The following is a 26,823-nucleotide window of genomic DNA, read 5'->3' as shown; positions in this document are numbered from 1 at the left end:
CTTTACCTCCAACAAAGTTGACTTAGTATGTTGACACTGAAGTCTGCGTGTGCCATATTTCTGGCTATGGTAATAAATCTTGGTTTAACAAGACCACAGAGGTGCTGTGACCTGTGCGAGGCTGGGATCTGTGTCTGTGTGTCCTGTCCTCACAGCAGGATTAGATAAATTACCCCGCCTCGTCTCACCCATGCTAATAGCCCTAATGAGGCAGAGACATGCTGGATGAATAGAGCCTGCCTGGAGGGGGCCATGTACCCCTTTCAAACGAGGGAGGGGGTCTGGGTTTTTGTGTGTGTGTTTGTGTGTTTTTCTCTTGGGTGTAGTTGTATGTGTGTATTGTTTGAGAAGCCCATAGGCTTTTGAACTTTGGAAATCAAAGGTGGTCTGTGTGAAGACCAAAAACTCGAGGTTCTTTCAAAGGGAAGGTATTTAGCCGTTTCTCCCTGAGGTACTCTTCGTCCCTTAGGCCAAACTTCATCACATTCTTTAGCAGTATCTTTTTTTTTTTTTCTTGGATGGATCCAACAGTCATTTTATATCGGACTTCAATAACTTCACGATTCTGAAGAATGGGGCCAATTTGCATAATGATTTAAAGAATTTGCGCAACATAGAAGGAAATCATTCTAGCTTTTTTTTTTTTTTTTTTTTTTTTTAAATTAGGCAGCAATGTTAAAAGCATTCTTAATGGTATTTTTTTTTTTATTGTTGGGCAATGTAGTTTGTCAAACTTAAACTATTTTTCAATATAACATATGCATTTTTCTTTTATTTAATGTATTTTATAAATACAAAATAATTAATGAACAGTAAAATAATAATTCAGCAAACACATTGCATTAGTTTTTACATTAAGGAGAAAAAAATATATATATATTAGACAATTTTAAATGCATTTATAGTATTAATATGGTATGCATAGGTGTTTATTCAAATTTTATAGATTTTATGCATGATTGTTAATTTATTGAAAAACATTGCTTTGCATAACCTAATGTAATAAAACTGGATTCAGTTATGTTGTCATATTTATGCTCACCAAGGCTGAATTTGTTTAATAATGTATAATGTGAAATAATATTATAATTTAAAATTATATTACTTTATTTTTGTATTTTATTTTGGAATGATAATAAACATTAAACATGATAATAAAAAAACCTGATAATTAAAAAACCCCACAAAAACTTTTTATTAAAAAATGAAATATTCTGTAACAATATACACTGGAAGTTTAAAGAAATTAATGCTTTTATTTAGCAAGTATGTGTAAAATCAATAAAAGGTGATATTAAAGAATTACACAGAAAATTCAGCTTTGCCTCTACATACATATATCATAACATAATATAAATATATTAAAATGGATAACTCTTATTTTCAGTTGTAATTGTTTCACAGTATTACTTTTTTTTTTTTTTAAACAACACCGCCTCGGTGAGCCTAGGAGACCTCTTAAAAAAAAACATCAAAAATGTTTCCACATTCCACACATTTTCTTAGATCAGAAAACACACGTTTTATTGCAGTGCCGACTAAAGCATGTCATTTCCACACAACGATCATAAATGCATGCCATTAACTGCCTTATTGAACTTGAGCATGCTAAAGGATTTGTAGAGTTCAAAGGTTAATCTCTAATTGTGTGAAATCATCTGTGTGTGACCGGTGTGTGTGTTACAGGAACTCCAAATATGAGTCTTGACCTACAAAATATGTGAAAAATGTGACCATCTACACACGGTGTACAGTCATAATTTATAACTTAGCTCTGTGCATCGTGAACAAACAGCTGTCAAGGAAAACAATAACAGTGACTGTGCGTGCGTGCGCGCGCGCGCGTGTGTGTGTGTGTGTGTGTGTAGGAGTGTGATTTGTATAACAGGGCCATCTTGGTCGGTGTTCGTGTATAAAGACGAGCTATATGGTTTGACAGAAACCCCAACAAAGGAGTTTAGTTTGCATACTTCATTGCGCAAACTCTCACACACTTTTGGTGGGTTTGAGACCCTCTCTGGAAGCCTTCAGATATCTAAACCGCACGCACACCTACATCCAGCACCTACATTTGACAGTTCGCCCCAGAACATCACATATTAAACCATGCTATCAAATATACAAACTCTCACTTTCACACAGTTAGGTGTCAAACCCAGAACGCTCAGGTGTAGTCGCCCCGCTCAACTGAAAACGTCAAAATAGATATGCAAATCAAAACGGATTACTAGCATTGGGTTGAGGTAAACGGGTACAGAAAATAAATAAGATTAAAAAATATGCAAATGCAATAATTCAGTCGTCTTTAATTACTTAATCAAGCTATCTTTTCAATAAACAATTTCCAATGAAATTCTCATTAGAGCTCAGACGTTTTCCACAGTACTGTAAATACTTCTTGATACTAATCATATGTCAATGTTTGTCCTGTGTTTTGTTGACAGTACGCTGACAGACCATCATTGACACTTTTCTAATGACATTAAAGGAACGCTCCACTTTTTTTGGTTTGGGAATTAGGCTCGTTCTCCAACTCCCCCAGAGTTAATAAGTTGAGTTTTACAGTTTTGAATCCATCCTGATCTCAGGGGTCTGGCGATAGCACTTTTAGCATAGCTTAGCATAGATCATTGAATCCAGTTGGACCAGTAGCATCGCGTTCGAAAACGACCACAGAGTTTCGAAATTTTTCCTATTTGAAACTCGACTCTTCTGTAGTTATATCATGTACTAAGATTGGTGGAAAATGAAAAGTTGTGATTTTTTTTTTTTTCTAGGCCGATATGATTAGGAACTACACTCCCATTCCGGCGTAATAATCGAGGAATTTTACTGCCGTACCATGGCCGCAGCAGACGCAGCGATATCACGCGGTATATAATTCAGACAGGCTAGAGGTTAATTTATATGTGAGGATAGCCAGTTAAGTAAACTGTGGCATATAGCACCCAAACATTCTCTATACAAATAAAAAAATTTCAATTTGCGACCAAAGTCAATCTGACTTTATTGTATGCAAAGTTCTTGCCATTATTTTTTTTTTTTACCATTTTCTAATAAACCGTGCTAATGTGAGAAATGTTGAATAAAAAAACAAAACAGCATTACATATCTATGGGAGTATCCTCATTTTGAATACTATATAAGCAAACTTACGTTTGTCTGCAGTCTACAGGCGGTTCCATACTTCATTAATACTCTCTGTCTCTATGCGATAGCTTTACTTCTGTTTCTATATCCTGAAGCAAATGTCTGGGCGGCGAGTAGATAAACTCATCTTTGCTCAGCTATTAAAAAGCTGTAACATGCTGGAATTACTAGACTGTAATTGATCGGCAGGTGTGATAGAGTCAGAGAAATCCCCCCCTTTTCATTTTTTGAAGGGGTTGGTGTTATGCAAACTTCTGGCAACGCAACTCGATTTTCCAGTTTGCAGTGTTTCCTCTCTCATTCCTCTCAGTCACTCATCAGCTTTTAAGGCAGTTGAGCTCTTGAAAACAGTTGAAACAAATCATTATGCTCTTATCAGGCTGCGCACGTTACAATGAGGAGAATTTGTTGCCGTCTAAATCGGTAAAGAGTCTGCGCATTAGAGTACCGTTGTGCCTTACCTGAATGGTTACATCACGATTCCCGTTAAAAAGGATTTAAAATGACAGTTTTTCATCATTTACAAAACCCGTATAAACTTTCAAGCTCAAAACTGGACCAAAAAAAACATCATTGCAATACCCCAAAGGTCTCATGCGCTACATCCCGTTTCTTCTGATCGGTTTTGTGCGCAGAACAAAGTCAAATGTCAGTAGAAATTTGCTGAAATCTTCCCTTCTGCCATAGCCCATAAACCTCTTCGCGCATGCCGTGATGAGATGTGCCGCTGCAAGTTTAACGACAACCCAAAACCGCCAAAAATGTTAAGGCTGTATTATAAGGTTCTCTGGAATCCTTCATTCTGATTGGTCAACGGTAACTGAAACTGGCGCCAGTTTAATATCAGGGGTCACAAGTGAAATGAAAAATGACTTAAGAGGAATAAGTAATGTCCATTTATTCGTTTACTTAGCCTTAGCCTTAGCCTACTTGTCATTATAGCAATACATTTTATTTAATGGATTAAAATTTAAATATCGTTTATTTACTTGGAATATCTAACTTAAGGTGATTGCTTTCTTTTTTTCAGCTCGACAAACGCTGGGCACTATTTGCTTTCATTAAATGGAAAAGGGCAGAAGGAACATTGCTCTGAATTTCTCCTGTTGTGTTTTATGGACCGAAGTCACACGGGTGTGAAACAACAAGGTGAGTAAATGATGACAGGATTTCAATTTTTGTGGGATTTTATTTTTTTATTCTTTAAAGTCAAAATCGAAACGGGCATGAGAACACATTCCTACCGTTTCCTCCGTCGTTTGACCCAGACGCATTTCCTTAGCCTGCTGAGGTATTTTACTAAATTTCATGTCAGATTGCTTTTAGTGTGATGGGTGTGGAGCTTTCTGTGATAATATTACTTTCCGCCCAAATGGACGGAGCTTGGGAAAAAAAAGATTCATCTGATAAAACTAATGAGGGACATTTTAATGCTCAAAACGTGTGTATTGAGTTGCTGTAATGTGGCTAATCTAAACATGACATCCGTCCATTAAACTATTGTGTGTACATGTATGCGTGTGCACAGAAGTTCGGACCTTTCTAAGAAATGTGGTACTTTTCCTCATGCTTGTTAGGCCATTATCAAACAAGCTCCTGGAACGAGAGAGTCAGGGCTTCCTGGTGCCTTCCTGTGTTGTAATGATCCAGCTAGCCGTCCAAACAATACTTAGCGCAATTGCCATACTACCTCGTGTAGTCATCACTATGTCCCTTCCTGTTCAAGAATGACTCAAGGGGTAATATATGATGGTAGGAACATGATCGTGACAAATGACATGAGGAAGGGATAACGTTTCAGTTTGCTTTCCATCACTTAAGAGAAAGTAGCAGGTGTGATATGGAAATGCAGGTGGATTATGATTATTAGTTTTAATATTGTACAGTATATTATTGAAATGCAACTGGATTCAAGGAATACTGCAGTTCAGCCCAAAACGAAAATGTTGTTTTCATATATTTTTCTTTCATATGCTAAACACAAAATAAGAATTCCGAAGAACCAAACAATTGTTGCTTCCCGTTGCCTTCCATAGAAAGATATACTATTGACGTCAATGGAAACCATCAACTATTTGACCACTAGCATTCTTCAGAATATAATTTTTTATGAACATGAGAACATAAAAATCTACAGGTTTGGAACGACATGAGGTGACGAAACATTTTTAGGTGAGTTATCCAATACAAAGTCTAGTTTGTATCAAAGATCACCCAGCTATATTAAGATTTATTTTTATATAAGAATCTATATTTAGGAATCAATAATCAGCAGTCAGAAATATTAGTCTGAGTAAATTGCTATTGATACTCTTAACTATTGTATATGGACAATTAGTCTAGTTATCTGAGGGATAATTGTGATGTCGTAATGACTGATGGATATTTTATTGGTTGGAGGCGTGCTACTGTTGTCCTGTTTCCCATTAGTATAGGTTTTTATGAAGTTAGCAAGGCAGAGAACATGTTTATCAAACACACACATCTTAATGAGCTTCAGAGAGTGTAGGGCACTTATGTAATTACCCTAATGAAATATAATTTACCCCAGAGTAGTCTTTGGATGGTTAGTAACTAACTCGCTCAATCTAGGCGGGCTCCACCAAACGAGGACACAAAAGTACACATATAAAGATGGTTCCTTTTAACTCAAAATGCGTGTGTGCGTGTGTACCAGCATGTCTTTTTCCCCTAAGAATGCAAAGCTAAAGCCCTGTGGTGATTTTCTCACACACACTTGTTTACACTCTAAACACTAGCAGTGCTTGGACGATGGGAAAATACACTCTCAGCACAACCCTCATGAAGTGTGTTTGTGTGTGTGCATTAATGTACCAACTACACCTTAAGCTGTGTGTGAGAGAGAGAAAAAGACAGGTGATGTTCAACTCAAATGTACTTTCCACTCACGGGCTGTTTGCTATTTTAGTCCCGCTGCTAGGCTAGCGCGCGCACACACACATGCTAGCACTACAAGATTGAGTTATTTTTTTGTTATAGTTTTAGGTCGCAAAACTATATGCGACTGAATTCCAACCAGCTAAAGGCAAATTTCTGTGGTAAAAACAGCAGTAGCAGTAGTACTTCCTACCGTTGGATTGGGTGTGCGAAATTAGCAGCGCCGTGGCCGCAGCCAATCACCTCTTATCTGATCGCTGATTATCATAAACATCAGTGTTAGATGGAAAAGATTGTAACCCCAGTCAAGCAGATTACGGTGATAATCAAATGATGTAGTGAATGTCGTTGGCCTGCTTCTGTTAGCTAGCATGCTAATCGCTAACACACACACACACACACTACCTTAAAAGTGCGTGTGTGAGCGCATGTGTACGCCACGCTCCGCTGCTACTTCATAGCGAAGTATTGTGAAAGTGCTGTCAGAATGACACTCGGCCCCGCTGCTTCAACACGTACGCACCACCCGAGGCATGCCAGTTCTGGAGTGCGCTTTTGCACTTTGTGTGTTCCCAGAAGTCTCGCTTTAGGCTGTGACCTTTTCACTTTTTTATGCTAATGCTAATCCCATTGTGGTCTGTGTGGCTAAAAGTCTATTTGTTTGTTTTGTAATCACCTGTCATGTTGTATTATATGCCATAAGCTCATGCATGATTGACAAAAAAAATGGTTACACTTTATTTTGATAGTCTGCCTCTGATGTTCTGCTAACTATAAGTAACTTGCATGTCAACTGATTCTCATTAATTTGCTACCGCATGCCTACTAACTCTCACTGTAGACTGTTAGGTAGGTTTAGGGTTAGTGGAATAAGTTGGCTTGTACTTCAAACAGCAGTAGAAAGTAGAAAGGTGATTTTGAGGTAATACAAAGAAGACTTGTTCGCAGCAGGAGACGCTGAGGATCTTTGTGTGCGTGTAGGTGAGTATGTAGGCCCCAAGGTGTTAAGGGCCTCTTGCCATCAACGCTGTCCATTTTCACATGTTTGTTAGTACTAGCCGACCACTCTTTCCTGTCGCTTTAACTGTAACACTCAATCACACATTTACCATTTAACTGAGGATGTACTGTATGGTTCTTTTTATTTGCATAAAGCTAAGAAAAAGTAACCCCAAAACTCAAAATATGTTTTTTAAAAATGTTAATATAAAATGATGTTGGTGTATGTTTTGGTCACACCTATTTCCAAAAGAACATGGTGAACGTACTTACCAGTAATGTTGATAAATGACACACCGTGATAGATGATACACTGGCTTTTACACATTAATATGACAGAATGACAACAGAGAGAGTGACGCGTAGCTGATGATAGCTGAAATGTGTTTCGGTCTTGCGAGGGATCTGCTTTACATAAACTGACTGTTGATGGCAAAAGCATAATAATGCATAATAATGGCTTTAAACTAACTCTTTGAGTAGATGAACGGATAGATAAAGCGCGAGGCAGTGCTAGCTTTCGTAACCTGTTATATTACATGCTGTTCTTTTGATTTCTGTAGACGACGAGTTGTTAGTGGCACAAGCTGAGTTAAAGAGTTGCGGTCCCACACACCAGCAGCAAACACACTTAACCACACCTATTAATAGCTTATGGAAAAGAATTGCAACTCTGCCATCTGTAAACATAACCTGTAGAGGTCTTTCGAGCAGAGATGAGCGGCTGTTTAATACAAAGACGTAGTACAAAATAGCCATTTTGACAATTTTGAGAGGAGCTTGATGTTCAATTTCATGCCTGACAATCTTACCGTGGCATATATTGCTCCACTGCACCCTTGCCTTCCCATCCATTTGATTTTACACCTACAGAGCACATATTCACAGCATTATTTACAGTTATTTGAAATACAAGGGTGTCTAATCGTAAATACGGGTTAAAGATCATTAAAAGGCTAATAACTCCAGCTGAGGTTCTGGCTACAGTTCAAGCCTGTATGCTAGGCTTTTTTAAAACCGCTAATTAGCTCTGTTTGCCAAGATAAGAATATCGTAGCTGTTTCATTTTACAGATAAATTAACTTTCGAGTTGTCAGTTATGATTTTTACTGATTTATTGTCTACGCTACGGTTTTTACTTGTAGCTTTGCTGAAGCATATTTAGCTTAGCAATGCTAAACTCAAGTGAAGATAAGAGAATACTGAGGTGTAACGCTAACACAGTCACATGGAAATTTCGCTTTAGAATAGGGAACACTTATTCATTATTAACTATGACTTTTCCCTCAATAAATTGATAATTTGCTGTTTATTAATAGTTAGTGGAGCAGTTAGGTTTAGGTATTGGTTGGGATTAGGGATGTAGAATAAGGAATTAATATCTGCTTAATTACCGCTAATAAATGGCTAATATTCTAATATGCACGCTAAAAAGCAACTAGTTAAGAGAACCTAAAATAGTGTTGATTTTGAATTGATCTGATTTGTATGTTTTCATACGATCTGCTTACTACTCACAGATGGTTCATTTTCAGGTGGACCTTCGTACCTAAGGAAAAATAAAATGTTTTATTATAGTAAAAGTGTACACAACCATTTATTTTCAGTTTTTTGGCAAATACCATTGTTAGACTACAGGTTAGCTTAATCTGTGGTTACCGAGGTTTAAGTACAGTAATAATGTTTTGGTTTTTTTTGGTTTCTGTACTGAATGCATACAAAAACGCTTCTTTTCCTTTGAGATTAGGCTTGAGTAGATGTTCACGGCCTGCATTTTTGCACTTCGTCTACAGTAAGGAACGTTAGAAGAACGTCTACTGCGCTAATAAAGGCCAGCAAAATGGAATCTGAATAGGCAAAATTGAATGTACTGTAAATCCTGAAACGCGGCATCCTCGAGGCGCTACTTTTTCAAAACGATCGGATGTTTTAAACATCAACAGCGGTCTGTGTACAATGCGTACGCCATTGAATGCGCGTCGTGTAACTGTGTGCCTACCTGTGTTTGTATGCCTGTGTTTTTGGCTGTTCACCACAGTTATTGCGCCCACTCAGCCAGATCTGACATCACCTTTGACAGGATGGCAGAATAAACCCACCCACATATCAACACAATTTAACCTCACTACTCAAGACAGGATGAGCCTACCTTTCTCTTTCTGTATTTCGGAGGAAGACAGTAGCAGTGGTGTCACTTCACACGCTGTTTCACCTAGTATTTCGCCCCCACACGTCTCCTTTCCTCTCACTCACAGGAAATTGCGGGCATGCCACGTCGCCAAAGAACATGGCTCTTTTCTCTCTGAAATTCTGTTTCTGCTCAGTCTCTTCTTCCCCCTCATTCTGTGTGGTTTATCACTTTATTTCTAACATCTTTGAACTAATTCAAAAAAATTTGGCTTGATTACGATTTCGGAATCCAATTTAAGGCGCTTGTTTTTTTTTTTGATTCGGCGGGCCAATCGCGTTTGTTCGAGTCCTAGAGGTAAACAATGTTTAGAGGCATCATGTGAAGTGCACGTGAGATCCTGAAGGTGGTGCTTGGTAGAACTAAAAAGGAAAGAAGTTTAAAAGGAAAATAAACAAAACAGCCATTATTTTCTCACCCTCTTGTTGTTCCAAACCCGTATGCTGTTAATGTATGTTTTCCAAGAAAATGCAAATGGAGAAATTACTTTACGCAGTTCTTTTGCATACAAAATACATCGATACATCATTCTAGATTCTGAGAAAAAAGGAACCGAAGTTGTCACCGAGACGGTACCTAAGATACTATGTATCATTCAGGTACGAATATGCGCTACTATGTACTTCTAAAGTGCTAATATAAACCCTTCAGGAAAAAAAAAAAGTTTAAAAATTCACTTTTTGCATGGAAAAGAGCAGCATGTCTGCCTTTAAAAATGTTTACTTGTGCATATGCCACAGACACTTTTCACACGGAAGTTAATAACAACAGGGTCAGCGTCTTTAGGCACATAGGAAACTGTTATTTTTGCATTGTGATGTAAAGCATCAAACAATTGACACCAGATAAAATAAAGTGAACTAGGTCAAACAGCGGAGGTGGCGCATTGTTTAAGCCTAATGGACCACCTCAAAGTCATAAATGCCCACATACTTGAATTCATACAGAAAGTGACGCACGAGCATGCCTACATTTTAAAAAGAAGAAAAAGAAAAAGTGTCTTGATTCACAGTGTGTGTGTGTGTGCGTGTCCTTTGTGTCCTTTTTTTTCTTTGAGTTGTTATAACATTAAACACAGGAATAGGGGTCGGGTGGAGGATTTTAGACAAATTATGCTACACAACGCGATAGATTCTCAACGATGGCCTTTGACACAAAAACATAATTTAGGGCAAACTATCAACTACTTAAAATCCTTCAGTTATCATCTCATATTGCTTCGCAGACCTGTACCGCTGGTTGCTCTAAATAACTATCGGTAATAAAAATGGAAAATGTGTACACACACACAAACACACACACACAGACGCAGACATTGCACGTTCCACTCCACACCTCTCCGCAGGTGATGACAGATTAAAGGGATTTCATTTCATGGCAGGGTCTTCAGGGCAGAGTGTGTGAGCCTGACCCGACCTCTCTCTCTCACACACACACACACACACACTTGGCTGGGCTAATCCTGAGACAGTAGAGTGGTCCAGATTAGGTGGTTTATATTCTGATTTATTATTCATGTCCAGCTTTCAGTACACATTGTGCGCAGCTCACTTGTGTGTGCAGTTATTGTACCCAGGTTTCTCCATTTCGGCACAGTTTGGAGTCTGGCAGGTTTAGGATGGTGTGGATACGTACTGTGCATTTTTGCTAAAACTTCGAAGAGATTAAAAGTGTTTAAAAAGTCAACACGAATGAAATCGAAATGCAGCTTTCGGGAATAACAGTGAATGATTTGGCAGTGCACGTCTTTCCAAAAAAACAAAACAATAAATAATTGCAGACTTAACTTTATAAGTGCGTTAGTGAATGCATTGTGTAATGGAACTTGCATTGACCCGTCTTCTGTAAGTTAACAGGGCAGGGCCTTGGTATATTGTGTGCTCGTTTTTGTGCCTGGTTAGAGTTAATATAATGATATTCGGTGTCATATTTACCTTCCTTATAATAGGTGCGGCTTTGTGCAAGCTGAAATGCTAAAACACACATAAACACTGCTACTGCCTGAATCTTTATGCAATGTTAAACTGGCATGCGTCTTGTTTAACTAAATTGGCAATAAAAAAAAAATGCATTATTTTATCCTGGTTTTAATCGATTATTTTTATTCTTTATTTTTTTTTGCATGATTATTGGCGAGACGTCGAAATGAACGCACACACATTTCCATTCTGTTTTCCAACAAACTCATGGATCAGTGCTTGAGATAACATTCCCACCCTCGGTGGTATCATACACACAGTGTGCATGCATGCATACACACACTCATGCGCACGCACACACATGTCCTAGTGAAGCCTCTAGCTACATAATACTGTAGCGTGGTCAAACCACAAAGGTTTATATCAAAGAGTATGAGCCGAGAAATCACAGCAGCGGCGAATAAACACAAAAAAAAATTCAATAAATGTTTTTTTGTTATTATTATTATTTTGGACGTGTACTATAGTGCTTCCATGTTTTTGAGCATGTATCGTGCGCGTGAGGTTTTTGTACATGGTTTCATGGATCATGAATTTGGAAATCTCTCTCTAAATCATGGCATTACCATCGCTACACCATGCAGTACACTTACTGTATATGATGCATTTAAAAAAATAGCTGAAAAAAACAACAAAGACAGACAGAGAGAGAGAGAGAGAGAGAGAGAGACTGTTGAAATAGTGTTGACCAAATGACTCTGAGCACTCACTCACACTCATAAAATAGCTCTTAAACACTGAATACTGTGTGTGTGTTCAACTCCCTGACCTGCATGTAAGAGGTAAGGGTATGTTTACCCTGAGGAGAGGCGGGGGTGTGTGTGTGTAAATGGTTTGGGGTGTGTTTACCCCGAGGAAGGAAGCTGTCAGTGCTGTTTGCTCCTGTGTCAAGGCAGCCCCGCCCCCTTTTCTAACTGGGGGAGGAGCTTCTGGAAGAGAATCTGCAAAATAAGATGTAAATTCTGCAGTTATTTATGCAAACTCTGTCCTGTCATCACACACACACAAACACAGGGTAATCAGACAAGCAGACACGGTCCTTCTCTCCACAGTACCCCAATATTTTGACTGACGGACAGGGTGTTTGGTTTCCTGAGGCATTCTGGAAAGAACAGACCACATTCCTGACCAGGTCATGAACTACCCAGCTTTCTGCATTTTTTTTTTTTTTACTACTAATATATATATATATATATATATATATATATATATATATATATATATATATATATATATATATATAATAGGAATAAAGAAAACTTTAAAACCTTATTTTACATTATAATAATATTTTTACAAAATGGCTTTATTTAAAACAAAAACACTGGGTGTTTAAAAATTATATTTATATTTTAAGCCTCTGACTGGTACTGTCTTATTTTATTTTTATATTTATTATACTGGAAAGAAATATTACATAACCACGATTTACCATAATAAGGGCTAATTAATTCTTTTATAGATGGTTTTGTATTTTTATGAAAACAAACATCATATTTTCATGAATACATTAACACTCTGATATATACATTCACACACCTCCTGGCTGCTTGGAAGCCGGACCCAATCTTTATAGCTTTAGGCCAGATGTGTGTGTGTGTGTGTGTGTGTGTGTGTGTAACTGTGGAATAGAGTGCAGAAAGCTGAATTTACTCGCTTGGCTTGAAATGTGATTAGATTCTTGATGCTGGCAGGCATGTCTCATTTGTAATTAGGTGTGTGTTGAGGGATTAGTTTTGTGACATCATATAGGGGACCAATATCTGGTTCCCTCAGTAGATAAGAGAATGGGGTACACGCATAAACGCAGGATCCCTTTGGGCAGTGGTATCCCAGCAGGCAATGGGGCTTACACACACAGATAGCAAATGCAAACGAAACCCAGCCAAAAATGTTACTTCATGAAAGATACATGTATTTGTGTGCTTTGGAAGTGTTGAAATATGCTGACTGACATCCTCATTGTCTTTGTTCTTCTCAGAAATTAAATTGCCTCACCACTTAGTGTGTATTTGTGTGTGTGACACTGTGGTGACTACCATCGGCCATTAGGTCCCTGTCCTCTGAGAGCCAAACACAATCGGGCGGCAGCTGATACTTCCTGTCTGCATAATTAACGGGATAATTAAGGCTTTAATTGGCCGGTGGTGTGACCGAGGTGGGCTCTAATCCACCGCAGCACCTTCTATAGGCTACTAAATTAGGTTAACCCTCTCAGATTGCCACGATTAAGCCCGGTCTATATATGCTAGCGCTAAACCTTGTGTTCTTCTGGGAAATCCCAGCACTAACGTTGAATTAAGATTCTGTCTCAGTTTGATTGAGAAAATTAGTCTGAAATAAATTACTAAGTGAGTTCTTGGAGCCAAATGAGGAAAGTTCTTAAATCGAACAAAGTTTTGGAGCCATTATAAACGTTACGGTGCAAAATGGCAGCCTGTTAGCCTAATGCTGCGGTAATTAGCGTGATCTTGATACTCGAGATGAAGTATGTTACATGATAGATTTATGAGTCACAAATGGCTGATGAGCAGAATGATGATTTTAGGAGAAGAATATTGATTGAGGGACAAAGATAAAGAGATTGACAAAGAGAGTGGTTTCTTGGCTTTTGGGTGAAATTCATTCTTGAATGAACACTTATGATCTACCGTGCCAGATTTCTGTTTAGCGCTTGATAAGGTGTTCTAGATATTTGCAAGGGCAAAAGTCATTGCTTCATAGGCTACTGGTTGACTTGCTTAAAGAGATTGTTGTTGTTTACTCACCCTCATGTAGTTCCAAGCCTGAATGTATTACTTCTGCAGAGCACACAAGTAGATAATCTGAAGAATTTTGGATAACCACACAGTTTTGGTAACCTTTGACTTCCATTGTTTGGATATTATGGTCGACCACCAGTCTTTTTTTTATCCCATTTCCACCAACAGAGGTACACTGCTGTTGCCGAAACCCAATATGGAACCCTCTATTAATTTCTGTTGCAGTAAAGGTGGTTCAAAACCAGTTCTGCCTCTGTGCCGGTCCGTAAAACCTTCAAGAAGCTCTAACATCCTAGATTAGAGGTTGCGATAAAGTCCTTACTAAATAAATAGCACCTCAATCTGGCCGGACTGATGCAAAACAAACCTAAATTGATCAGTTATGCTCAACGAATGCATTGACGTGAGGAATGAAAGTCAATTGAAGGACTTTGTGTCCCTTCATGTGAAGCATTGCACAGTGACTCCAGCCACTTAATTTTTACAATACATCTAAAATAAAAGAATGCTGCTCTTATGAATGTAAAATCATATGGACTAGACATTTAATTTAGGGAGTTTTCCCAGCATCTATGGCCTGAGATGCTGTGATAGGCTCTAGTATTCTCAGGAGCCTAAATGGTGTCGATGAGTAAATGTGTCATTGCTATGAATTTTATTTAATGCAATTTATGTAAAAAATAACTTGTGATTTTAGAAACAGAGCGAATCAAACTTCTAAAAGATGCTATGATTTTGTGTCTGTGTGTGAGGACAGAATAAGGCAAAAAGTAAAAAACGTTTTTTTGGGAAAAATATGTAACCTTTTTTGCCATCAAACCTTTTAAGCACCTTTATTTTTAAGAGCGTAGGGATCGAGGCCTTTTGGAAGGCCAATAACATTGAAAAGTAACAGCACACTTTTCTTGAAAAACGAATTATTTGAAGCATCGGTGCATTAAAGAAATTGCGTTCAAATTTTGAATGCTTGGTTTTGTTCGGTCAAATCTTTAACCCTAAGTATAAGCAATAGTAACAGTAATTCTTGCTTTAGCAAACATTGCTAATCATCACTTTTGTTGAATATGAGCCCAAGGTAAAGCTGAAAAGTGATTTTTGGAGAGTGACAGGTGTGTGTGACATCTACAAAAGGCTTAAAGTATAAGTACCAAAGAGCCGGCAACAAATCTAGTCTTTGTTCCCGCAGTGATTAAAAAGCTGAATGTTTGCGTGCTTGAAAAAGTGAACACAAGCTCCTAAGACCTCCTTTGTCAGAGTCAGTGTGCGCAAAGCTAAATGACTTCCCCCATTCCCCCAGTAATTCGGCGGAGGGTGATACAGGTTACCTGTTACGGGGACGTCAGTGTTTGTGCTTTTAGAACGCTTACATGTTGGATGGGTGGAAAAATGCAGAAAGTTAGTTCTTTCTTTTAAACCCACGTAAAAGGTACCTCAAAAAACTGCCTTCCTTTCTAACACCTGCTCCCACACACAAACAGGATTGAGGTCGATGTCAGTTTGTGGTCTAATAAAGCTTTGCCACAAGACTGAGTTTGTATTGGAAGCAATAAGAGCGATTTTTTTCACCTACGCATCATCTCTGTCACACACAAACACCTGGGCTGTTGACGACAGGAAACTTCTCTTTAACTGTCATTTTCAGCTTTGATTGTTTTGCAAAAGGACCTGACAAATCCAAAACACCTCTCTCTGTGTGAAGGAATAAATCTTAAATATATCATACATGTATGAAATGCATCTTGAAAGAGAGAATAGGGAAAAAGACTCTGTCTATAATATACAGTTTGTGTGTGTGTATATATAAATGTGTGTGTATATGTGTATGTGTGTGTATATAAATATGTATATACACACATACACAGTGAAAATATGTCGGTCACCTTTCTGATTTTTAATTTTTTTGCATGTTTGTCAGGACTTTGACTAGGCTCTGACTAGGTCACTTCATTTAGTTTTTCTTCAGCCAATCAGAGGTGGACTTGCTGGTGTGTTTTGGATCATTATCCTGCTGCAGAACCCAAGTTTTTCAGCTTGAGGTCACGAACAGATGGCCGGACATTGTCCTTCAGGATTTTTTGGTAGACAGCAGAATTCATGGTTTCATTTATCACAGCAAGTCTTCCAGGTCCTGAAGCAGCAAAACAGCCCCAGACCATCACACTACCACCACATTTTACTGCTGGTGTGACAATCTTTTTCTAAAATGCTGTTTTACTTTTACACCAGATATAATGGGACACACACCTTCCAAAGAGTTCGACTTTTGTCTCTTCAGTCCACCGAGTATATTCCCAAAAGTCTGACACTAGCCACTTATATGTTCTTTCTGCTCAGCAGTGGTTTTCATCTCAGAAACTCTGTCATGCAGGCCATTTTTGCCCAGTCTCTTTATGTTGGAGTCATGAACACTGACCTTAACTGAAGCAAGTGAGGCCTGCAGATCATCAGATGTTGTTGTGGGGTCTTTTGTGACCTCTTGGATGATTTTGGTCAGCCGGTCACTCCTGGGAAGGTTCACCACTGTTCCATGTTTTCACCATTCGTGAATAAAGTCCCAAAGCTTTAGAAGTGGCTTTAATTTAACTTCTCTATTCTCAGTTACTTTCTTTTTCATTAGTTTCTGAATTTCTTTAGATCTCAACATGATGATGAACATGATCCTTTTGTCAAATTCACTCATTTAGGCACTCATTTAAGTAGCATGTCGACAATTTAGCTGAATTAATTTTAATTAACCTCCTCAGCAAGATTGTTTAAACTGTTGCTTGCTTTGCCGTGACCATAGTACATCTGAAGGGCAAAACTATCCATAGACAAAAAGTTTATGCTAATACCTGCTACATTTGTTGCAACATTTAATGATGAAAGCAACATCTGCACAATCAGTATAGTGAATATGACCATTGTGAGTATATTATTTCATTTAAGCACTCGTATTGCAGTATTGTACCAGTGTAAGTATCTTCTTAAACTAGATTGCAGGTGGTTCATGAAGGTTCAAGCTGTGGTGCAGCTCTTTCTATCTTCAGGAAATATGCATGTTATGACATTTCATTATACAAGATTGAACTCACATAGTCTAAATAAAGTGCTATTTTCATGTATTTGCATAGCACATGTTTTGAGCTTAAGTAACATGACTGGACAAGGAATGGGAGACTTGTGAATAGAAAATAAAAAGGCCATTTATAGAGCTATTAGATGACATGCAGATTATGAGGTTACCACATTTCTTTGCTGCAGTCGTGTAATGTCTCAGTCTTCCTTCAATGAGCACGCTAACGTCAAGACCACCTATTTTACGGTCCGCTTTCATCAATTTCCATATAGACCTAATGAAGTGTCTCTCTCTCTCCGTCTGTCTTATTTTCATCATTCAGCTGTGCTACACATTGACTACCTTCTCTTTTCAAAGCTGGCACATAGCGCTCAAAGCTAAAGAACAGAGAAAGGTTAAAAACGTTGATTACTTAATTCTGCCTTTCATCATGTTCTCATCACTTTTTGGAGCGGAATTTCCCTCAAAAAGAAAGAAAAAAGGTGTGATGACACATTCCATCACAGGAAGTGGTGTGTAATAGCTCTCTTTCAACTCTAAAAATCTAATATTCACACCTAAAACAGTCCACATGAACATGGATTTTATGGTAATCTTTGATATAGCATCCCTAAATTGGTCCAGATTTTATTGTATGGGTCGTCTGACAAAAACAGCTGTGTTTGATGTTCCTTATTAACGTAAATGATCTCAACAGGCAATAACTTTACCTTACTTTGTGATGCATTAACATTTTTTTAAACACACACACACACACACAAATCCGTAACTTTATTTTTCTCTTTTTCATGTTAAAGTGACCAAAAAATTACAATTCTGTCATTTACACACCAACTTGTCTTCATCATTTTCAGAACACAATTAAAGATTTTTCATGTAATTGTATAAAGCTGTGAAAATAGTTTTAGAAAGCAAAAAAAAAAAAAAAAAAAAAAAAGTTCTGGAGATGAATGAAGGCCGGGGTCATCGGAATCACTGGGAGAATTTCGGTTTGAAATTTTTGAAACGTAGTAAGTGATTATTTTTGAATTTGCTGCTGAATAATAAAACTCGAATAAATCATGAATCGGTTAGTCTGATGATGGTAAGGAATGATGATGGCCATACCAAAAAAAACCCCCAAAATGCTGTTGTCTGTGGTTTTAAAACTTGCTGTAGGTGTTTGGGTTGGCCTGAATGACTGTGAAATTTCCCGGCCTGAAATTTTGTCCCAGTGTCCCCCTGAACTAAGGTCTTGTAATTAATGACAAATAATGAAGGGTGTGTTAAATAACTAAATAAATCGATATAGTGAATATAGTGGACACGTTATCTTCTGTTTTTATTAGTCACAGACTACTTAAAATTGTCAAGATGATCCTGGAAAGTAAGCGCCTATTGAAATGGCATAATGTTTTCTTTTGAATAAGCACCTAGTGTCATGCCCAAGACCGGCGGTGTTCGAAATATCAGTGCTTAAAATCGTATCATGGTTTTGAAATGGAAAAGGCACCCATTTCTCACAAGCATACACCAGTATAGAAACTGGTGGACACTGGATCTCTCAGAAGTGCATCCATGTCGAAATGTGATATTTGAGCTTATCTAAAGACTGCAGAGATAGAGCACGCATCGAGCGCATTGTAACCAGTATTTATTTACAACAAATACATCTACTGTTCGAGATATTCTAGTGTCACAAAACAAATATGCACAATCAGAGGGAGGGAAAAAGAGAGAGAGAGAGAGAGAGAGAAATCTTTGGATGAACAGAATGATGGGAGAAAAGTGTCTCCCTCAACATTCTCCTCCATCCCAAACCCAAATAATCCACTAATCCTATTTCTAATCAGTATTAGAGGACTCTCTCTCCATCTCTCTCTCTCTCACACACACACACACACACACACACACACACACACACACACACACACACCAGTGCTATTCAGCACTTCAGTATGCTCTGCCGAGATATACTGTGAATTTGACGTTTTCCTCTCCTTCACTTTCTCCCATGAAACCTATTTGCTTTTCCACTCTTTCAGGATCAATCGAGACTGGTTTGTTGATGCATGTGTGTATTTGTGTCTTCGCTGATAGTACTCGACAGTACAGCTGATAGTCACACTTCTACACACATTCACACGCACAAGCACACGCACTCTGTTCAAAACACATTTTTCATTTTAACTTTGAATATGGATGCACTAAGGTATCAGTTTAGTAAATAAACAGGCAAATCTGGTATAAGAGAAGATTATCCCCATACAGATACACAAACAAAAAAAAACACATCTGTATTTTACACATTTTTCTGTAAGATTTAGGGCACACTCTGCGTAGGTTTTCGAATATTGGAATTCATATATTATTGTGCTATTGTTTTATTCAAAACATTTTAAAATGTTTCTTTCAGATGAATCTAATCGGAGTTCGATTAAAAACGATCCCGGCTCTTCATTGCAATCGGCGAGGGATTCTGTTGAACAAAAGATGACGTCAGATAAAGCAAGCGCATCCATAATAGGATGTTTCTCGCATGGTTCTGCTTCCTCTAGTAGTGAATCCATGCATTTTTCTAATATTTCAAATGCAATAAACAGTTTTAAGACGTATGCATTGCGCCTCTGAGACATGCTAGTCTTGTGAATTTGCTCACAGAAGCAAAGTTTCCTTACTTCAGCAAAGGAAAACCAGTTTCCTCTTGGATCACATGGAAGAACTCGCACCACAGTTAGACAAAGGTTTTAAAATACGGATATTTCTCAGAAACCCAATTCACTACAGTAGGCCCTTCCTCCTCCTTTCAGTTCAAGTAAACCACTTTTAACACCCAACAACAAGACTGCATGTTTTATACAGCATTGTGTTACACGCAAGCAAGCATTTGCGTTGAAGTGCTTGTGTAGAATCTAATAAAACTGCAATGAAGGCAGTTTACCCCAAACTTTAGACTCTACTGCTGAAATTCTGACATGTTCGCAGGAGAACTCAAAGGTGGGTGAGACGGTAGCGTCCCGTCACAAAGATTCTGACATGATATCTGATTGTTGTTACCACAACATTTTAGGCAGTAAAGTACCAGTGAAGCAATATATGACATTTTTGAGCTGATGAAATGTGCTTTTACACACACACACACACACACACACACACACACAGTGCCTAGAGGAACGACAGTGCTGTGTGGTCACTTTCTGTGTCATGTACTATCTATCAACACCATCGATGGTGAGCTCTGTTGAGGGTCAAACATGACAGGGAAAGTTCATGCTACAGTGCAAAGTCCTTTTCTGTAGACCTCCGGGGATTTCAGTTTTGAAACCTAGTTCGTAGCTTTGCTTGCTACTGTCTTTTAAGATAAGCTACCTCACGACTGATTTGAAATGCTTTACAGAAATCTAGTAGTCTTTGTGAAACGTACAAGGACTTGACTCAGAACTGATCCTAATTTAATTTGGCGTTAGCAAGTAACAAAAGACCGAACATGCGTTTACTGATTTTGGTCAACTTTTAGAAGTTTTTTTTTAACCAATATAATTTCTTTTAAATTGTTCTCTGCACTAAATTATAACGCTTAGAGGTAAACATACAGTGTCTGATTGTGCATATATGAATATGTGTGTGGTTTCTGTATGCATGCATGCTCTCCGAAAGGTGCATTTTTGTTGAAGACGAACCTTCGCCCCCTCTAATTGAAGTTTGCCTTTTAAAATAATTAAGATAAGGAGCGCAGGCTAAATAATTGCTATTACGATGAAGTAATTAAGTTACGTGCCATTTTTTTTTTCTTTCTTCCAAACAAAACACTGCAGCCACACACACACAAAACTTTTAAATATGCGCACTATTTGTATTTTTAACCCTGAATGAAGTTCACACGCACGAACACACACACACACACACACACACACACACACACACGTAATGACAGGAAAGAGAAGTTGTTTAGGAAAGGCCTGAGGGCACCAGTGACCAGGTTAGAAAAGCAGAGGATTGCTATAACCATATTTATTAAAACAAATTACCGCTTTGGTCAGGTCTCTGAAACATTTGTGTGTGAGTGCGTACTTACAAAAAAACTTGCCCAGGATGTTCTTAAACCTGACAGTTCAGGAACATTTGGTGAAAGAAAAAAAAACACAAAATTATAGTATTATTTAAAAAATCATAGTATTGGAATAAATACAACTGAATGAGCCACGAGTATCGCTTTAAGTCACACAGTTAAACGTGTGTGTGTGTGTGTGTGTGTGTGTGTGTGTGTGTGCCCACATTGCAGCAGGAAGCAGCTGTACCGCCGGCCTTTACTCCAAGTACAGCAAAAATTCTCCCACACTTCTGAAGCTGAACTGCTCCTGTCTGTGTCAAAACGTACTGATCTACATTTTTACATCTCGTCAAGAAAATGTGCAGTTACCACAGAACAAACACCTGAACGATCGACTAATCTGCTCTGAAACCCGAAGCATATTCACATGACGAAGGCATGCACACCCTTTTAAGTCGGACTTAATGACTTACGAGCGAGATAATAATGCTAAACGGTAATATTGAAATGTTTTTCTTCATGTGGTTGGCGTACATGTAATTTCTCTTGAGTATGTGTTTTAGGAAAATTGCACAACAGAACAGGTGTCGCTAACAGTTTCTGAGAAGTCAGTTTGTGTGTGTGAGTGTGTCTGTGTGTAGGGGGATGTGGTGAGGTGTTTGAGTTGTAGGTGAAGTTAATAAAGGACTGTGTAAAGGTTTCTTCCTCTCGTGGTTTAACCCCCTGCTAGCGCCAAATGTGTATGTGTGTGGATATAACACCTGACACATTCAAACTGTTTGTTTTTCCTCTTTCTCATTCAAGTACGTATCAGTGGTGTTTTACAGGATTCTCTACACACAATGCGTGCTCATAGAAAGCACCGAAATGAGTGCACGTTTATGTACAGTAACATTCTAGTACTGTACGTTCTAGTAACGGTAAGTTACTTTGCAAGTGCAAGTCAACTAGCGGCCATCAGATTATTAGCAGACTGTCTGCTTAATAACTTCTAACACTTTATTTTGATGGGCCCACAACATGCTGACTTCAACATTGTAGGTATATTTTACGACACAACTGATTTTGCTGTATTTTTTGATCAAATAAATTCAGCCTCGGCGAACATAAAATATTACTTTTAAAAACATTAATATAGTCGTGGACTTCTTTCAGCGAAACAACTTTTTCTTGCAAATGTTAAAAAGGATGCATTTGTATATCAGTAACATTAAAAGATGTGCTAGTTTTTTTCCTCAGAGAGCAATATATTACGTTAACATTAAACAATTGTTGTGGGGTTCTTACTTTTGACAAAATCAAAGCATAGTGATCAGATTATTCTGATTAAAAGCACTTGATTATGATGATTATAGGTTAAGACACGTTTCCGAATTTATAGGAATGATTTCGGAAGGCAGCAATCGTACAATTACTGCATTTCCTAATACATATATTTTAACTAATCTGTTCTGTGTAATTCATGTTTTCTGACACTGACAGTGGATATAATAAAGAGGCAGCAGAGAGCTTTGGTTTCTTTTCCCAAGCCTGCTGGTTGGATTTTGACCTGAGGACAGACAGAAAGCGAGACACAATGAGAAATATGAACCATATTCTACATTACATGCGTAGGCTAATCAATACACTATAAAAATATCTCTCTAATTGAAGAGGTCAAGATTACTCATGACCCTTAAGATTGCTAGCGCCGACTTTCTTAACATCAAGGAAACAGATATGCCTTTGATAAGTAAGTATTCCTTCCTTTTGGTTCGGATTTACAAAGAAGGGTTGACAGTTCATCATATTTATTAACTGGATTTAATTTTATCTTCTAGTAAAAGCTCACATATCTGCATTGAAATGAGGTGGTGTTTCACTATATGTAGATATTTTATTAGAATCAGCACTTTTTTTGATTGCGCATAACACATTAATTACAAGTTAATTACACTGTAATAGTATTTTCCCAATTCAATCTTAAATAATTTTTACTAATTACTTTTTTTTCTTAACAGAAGGTTTCCAGTTCCAGACCATCTGAGTAATAACTTTCAATGGCTTCCAAAAATCATAAAAAAATTCCCATTTTTCCCAATGCCTTTTTAATAAACACTTGCTAAACACAACAGAACGGTAATATGCCGAAGATGTATTGCTGTTTTTGTGAGTTCAGGTTTTGGAAAGAATGGTGAATGATCATACAGCCAGCGGCGATGCTGGTGATTGAAGCATATGGCTTATGTCAACAATAGCTGTGTGGTTTATGTTTTGGCATTAAAGGATTTGGTGGAATTACAGAGTGCTATAGAGGTTTTGTAGACATCGTAATTGGTTCATCGAAGGCTTGCAGCCAGCTGCTTCAAATTGGAGCTCAGCATGGGTTAAGATATAGTGTAGCCAGTCAGCGGTGTATGAAGATGTCACGGTAATCGATCATTTCTTGTACAGCCAGCCATTTGCTGTGTTTACCAAGGCAAGCATGACTATTGGTCATACTAATTTGAACAAACTTCGATACAAACTTCTGTGTGTAACCTGTCACACGGTGTTTGTGGTACGGTAATGAATGATCAGTTATATTAACAGCTTGGTGAGGACATGGACTTGTTACTTTTATAAGCAAATAGAGCTGAACTAATGAGAAAATGGCGGAAACATTTGCAAACTTGCAAGGAAGGCGACTGTTATTACATGTACGGTTGTTATCCGTGGCTATCACAACTATAGAAAAGGCGCTTGAGTCAAACTGTTTTGTTCCGTCGTTGTGGAAACGAGAAAATCCTGTAGCTCAAAAAAAAGGTTTTGGGTTTGAATACAGGAACTGATATACCCAGTACACCTTAGAAATACTCTAGCTATCACCATAACATCTTACTAACCTTAAGTTCCTTGTACAAACTTTACATGAGCAGCCAGTTAGCTTTCTGCTCAACATTCACTTACTCGGGTGTTTGCTGCAGCAGTTGCAACGCGCTTCAGAAACCCGCCAACATCCCCAGCTCCACCTGTATGGATCAGCTATGTGATTTCCTTTTAAGCCTATATATTGGTGTTATTTCATGTTATGTTATCCGTATATTTTACATCAGTCTATTAGCAGTAGAAAGTCTTGGTACTTACTCGCAGATGTATTCTGCTAAAACCAATGAAATTAACACAAGAGTTGAACATTTAAATTGGCTGTGGCATTCGTACTTAACTGGTTTTGGAGAGAAAAAAAAACAAGACCAACAATTAAACAAGAACAATTAAAAAAAAACACATAGCATGGTGTTAAAAACCATTCAGAATTCTTTAGCTACTACATAGGATCATAATGGCAGGAGGTGGCGAATCTCACGTGTACAAATGTAAAAGATTTTTGCTAAACGGTATGTATTTTATGAATGACCTACACTTAACCCTGCTCGTAAACGTACCCGTCATTAGATAAATCGTACAAATCCACGAATGGATGAATTTGTATGGACTAGCCACCTCGTAAAATACATACAAATTGGTCACGAGATAACATCGGATTATCCTAGCAGGAAGTCATCCCTTTGAAAGTAATTAAGTAGCAGTAACTTTGTAGCAACTTGTAATTTTGTATTACATATCTGCACAGCGTTAAAAGAAAAATAAGATCGTTAAGAGTAATTCCACTGTGTTTCCAATGTTTTTCAAGTGAGGGAAAAAACCCCAAAAAACTTGTAAACCCAGTTGGCATATGGGAGACGATGGGTTTTGTCACCTCTATTAAAATAGATTCTAGCCCGGGTTTCTGTTGGGGACGTGCATGACGATGTCAACAGTGCAGTCAAACAGTAAATACAGCGAAGACATCCTTGGATGCGAGCCAAAGGCAAATTGCTATATCAGACTGAAAGTGAAAGAGTGAATGGGAACAGATTATGTCTGCAAAGAATTTCTCTTTTCTATTCTTTCTCTGAATCCTTCTCTTTCCTCTGTAAGGTATGTATTATTCTGATGAGTCCGCGCTCGTCTTAATTAGCTGCAGCGGAGGCTCATGAGAGGAAGGAGGCTGCAAATGCAATAACGTGGTTTGCTGAGCCGTAACTCGACACTGCCTTAAACCGCGGCGGAGATGTGGCTGGCTGCCGGCAGAGAAAAGGAGCATGGGAGCACAGTACCTTATCCGAAACCTCTTCCTCACTATTACCTCTCACCCACACATAATTGAGGGCTGTGGAGGATAGTCTACTTTATTTTACTCTACACGTCTGGGGTGTATTCTCCTCAGCAGATAGATGAAATGAGGCGGAGAATGATGATTTTGTAGAAGACGAGGTGTTATTTTATATTAGGCGGTCCTAAGTGCTCGGGTAACTTTAATTCACTGCGTATGCCCATGTCGTTACCTTTTCTGTAAGCGCTCATTGGTATTCTTTCACTTCACAGTCTTTTTTTCTTCCTCCTTTAGACAGTTTTGGAGCACATTTTCGCCGGTCATGGGGGACGGCACTCGGAGTTGCACAAAAAACGTCCGTCACGGATTGTCTTCCTCCCAAATTTGAATTAGTGCTCTGATTACACTGAGAGGGGTGAGCGGGACACAGATGGATTATGGACGGGATCTGTAACTGATGCCGCTGCCAGCTTCAAATGGAAAAGACAAACAGTTAGCTGGCATTTCTCGTTCTTTCACACACACGCTTGTAATAATCATGTTTGCGTGGTTGCCCAGAGTAAATGTGCTCCCTGTTTTTGAAAGGATCATCTTACAGATCAAAAATATAGCTCTCTTCCTTTTCCGTCGGCCAGGGCATTGTTCGGGGGTTATTAAGGTGTTCTCTGTGGTTGCTAGATGGTTTATTACTTCCCAAAGTCAAAAGAACCCATGCACGCTCAATATTATATTCTGTTTTGCCCTTCTTTTAAGTGTGTGGGGGAAATTGCATAATCATGCTTACTTTTTGCAAAAAACGATACTTTGTTATGACCTCAAAACATTGTGTAATAGTGCATGATTTCTAAACTCATACATTTTGATGTGTGAACATAATCGTGACTTTTTGCACATGCTAAACTTGCTCGGTAGCTCAGCATTGCACTTCCAATGTTGAGCATTCCCATTCGGGAAAAAAAAGAGAACGGCATGCTAAACAGATTTTTTTATCCCATGTTTGCTTTGGTTAACACTGGATTGGTTTGGTTTGACCAGGGTTTTGAAACTCTGGCCCTTGAGGTGCACTTTCCAGACTTGGTCGAACTCACCTGCCAGTAGCAGGTGCTTGATGAGCTTGTTCAGGTGTGTTTGATTAGGGATGGAGTTAAACTCTGCAGGAAAATGGACCTTGAGGGCCAGAGCTGTTGTAGAGCCTTAACCTTTTCATTTTCCACCGGACAATTTCCAACCGCCTTGATGCATAAAACAACCAATGTAATTAAAAGTTGCCAGTTTTAGGATGAAAGTCAGGACCCACTTTATATTTGGTAGTCTTAACTACTATGTACTTGCATTTAAATGAATAATTTGTATACAATGTACTTATTGTGTACATGTTTTTACATGTACTTACACTTTTAATAAATATGTATATGTAATTACATATGCAATTGCACATATAATTAAACTGTTGGCCCATCCCTTACACCTTAACCCACCCTTAAACCTACCCATACCACCAAACCTGTCCCTAATCTTACCCGCATCCCACCTTAATAGCAGCAGAAGGGTTTTGAAATACAGCCTGACCATAAGTAAATATTTTTTGATGTAAGTACATAGTTAAGGCCACCTAATATAAAGTGTGACATAAAGTGAATGCCAT

The 26,823-nt window shown here is 38.2% G+C and overlaps 1 long non-coding RNA gene across 2 annotated transcripts in view; it reads left to right on the top strand.

Annotated features, from left to right (window-relative positions):
• Positions 1-26,823, top strand: part of LOC122342546 — an 82,814-nt gene that overhangs the window by 29,810 nt on the left and 26,181 nt on the right. Inside the window, exons 2-3 of one of the 2 annotated variants that reach the window (XR_006250593.1) lie at positions 4,181-4,299; positions 19,430-19,588. This is a non-coding gene — a long non-coding RNA (uncharacterized LOC122342546). Of the gene's footprint in view, positions 1-4,180; positions 4,300-19,429; positions 19,589-26,823 lie in introns of those variants that run through there. The other variant, XR_006250594.1, reaches the window with a different exon arrangement.

The sequence above is a fragment of the Puntigrus tetrazona genome, chromosome 4 (genome assembly GCF_018831695.1).
Source record: "Puntigrus tetrazona isolate hp1 chromosome 4, ASM1883169v1, whole genome shotgun sequence".
NCBI lineage: Eukaryota > Metazoa > Chordata > Actinopteri > Cypriniformes > Cyprinidae > Puntigrus > Puntigrus tetrazona.
Note: the sequence above shows the minus strand (reverse complement) of the source record. Positions and strands in the feature narration are given on the sequence as shown.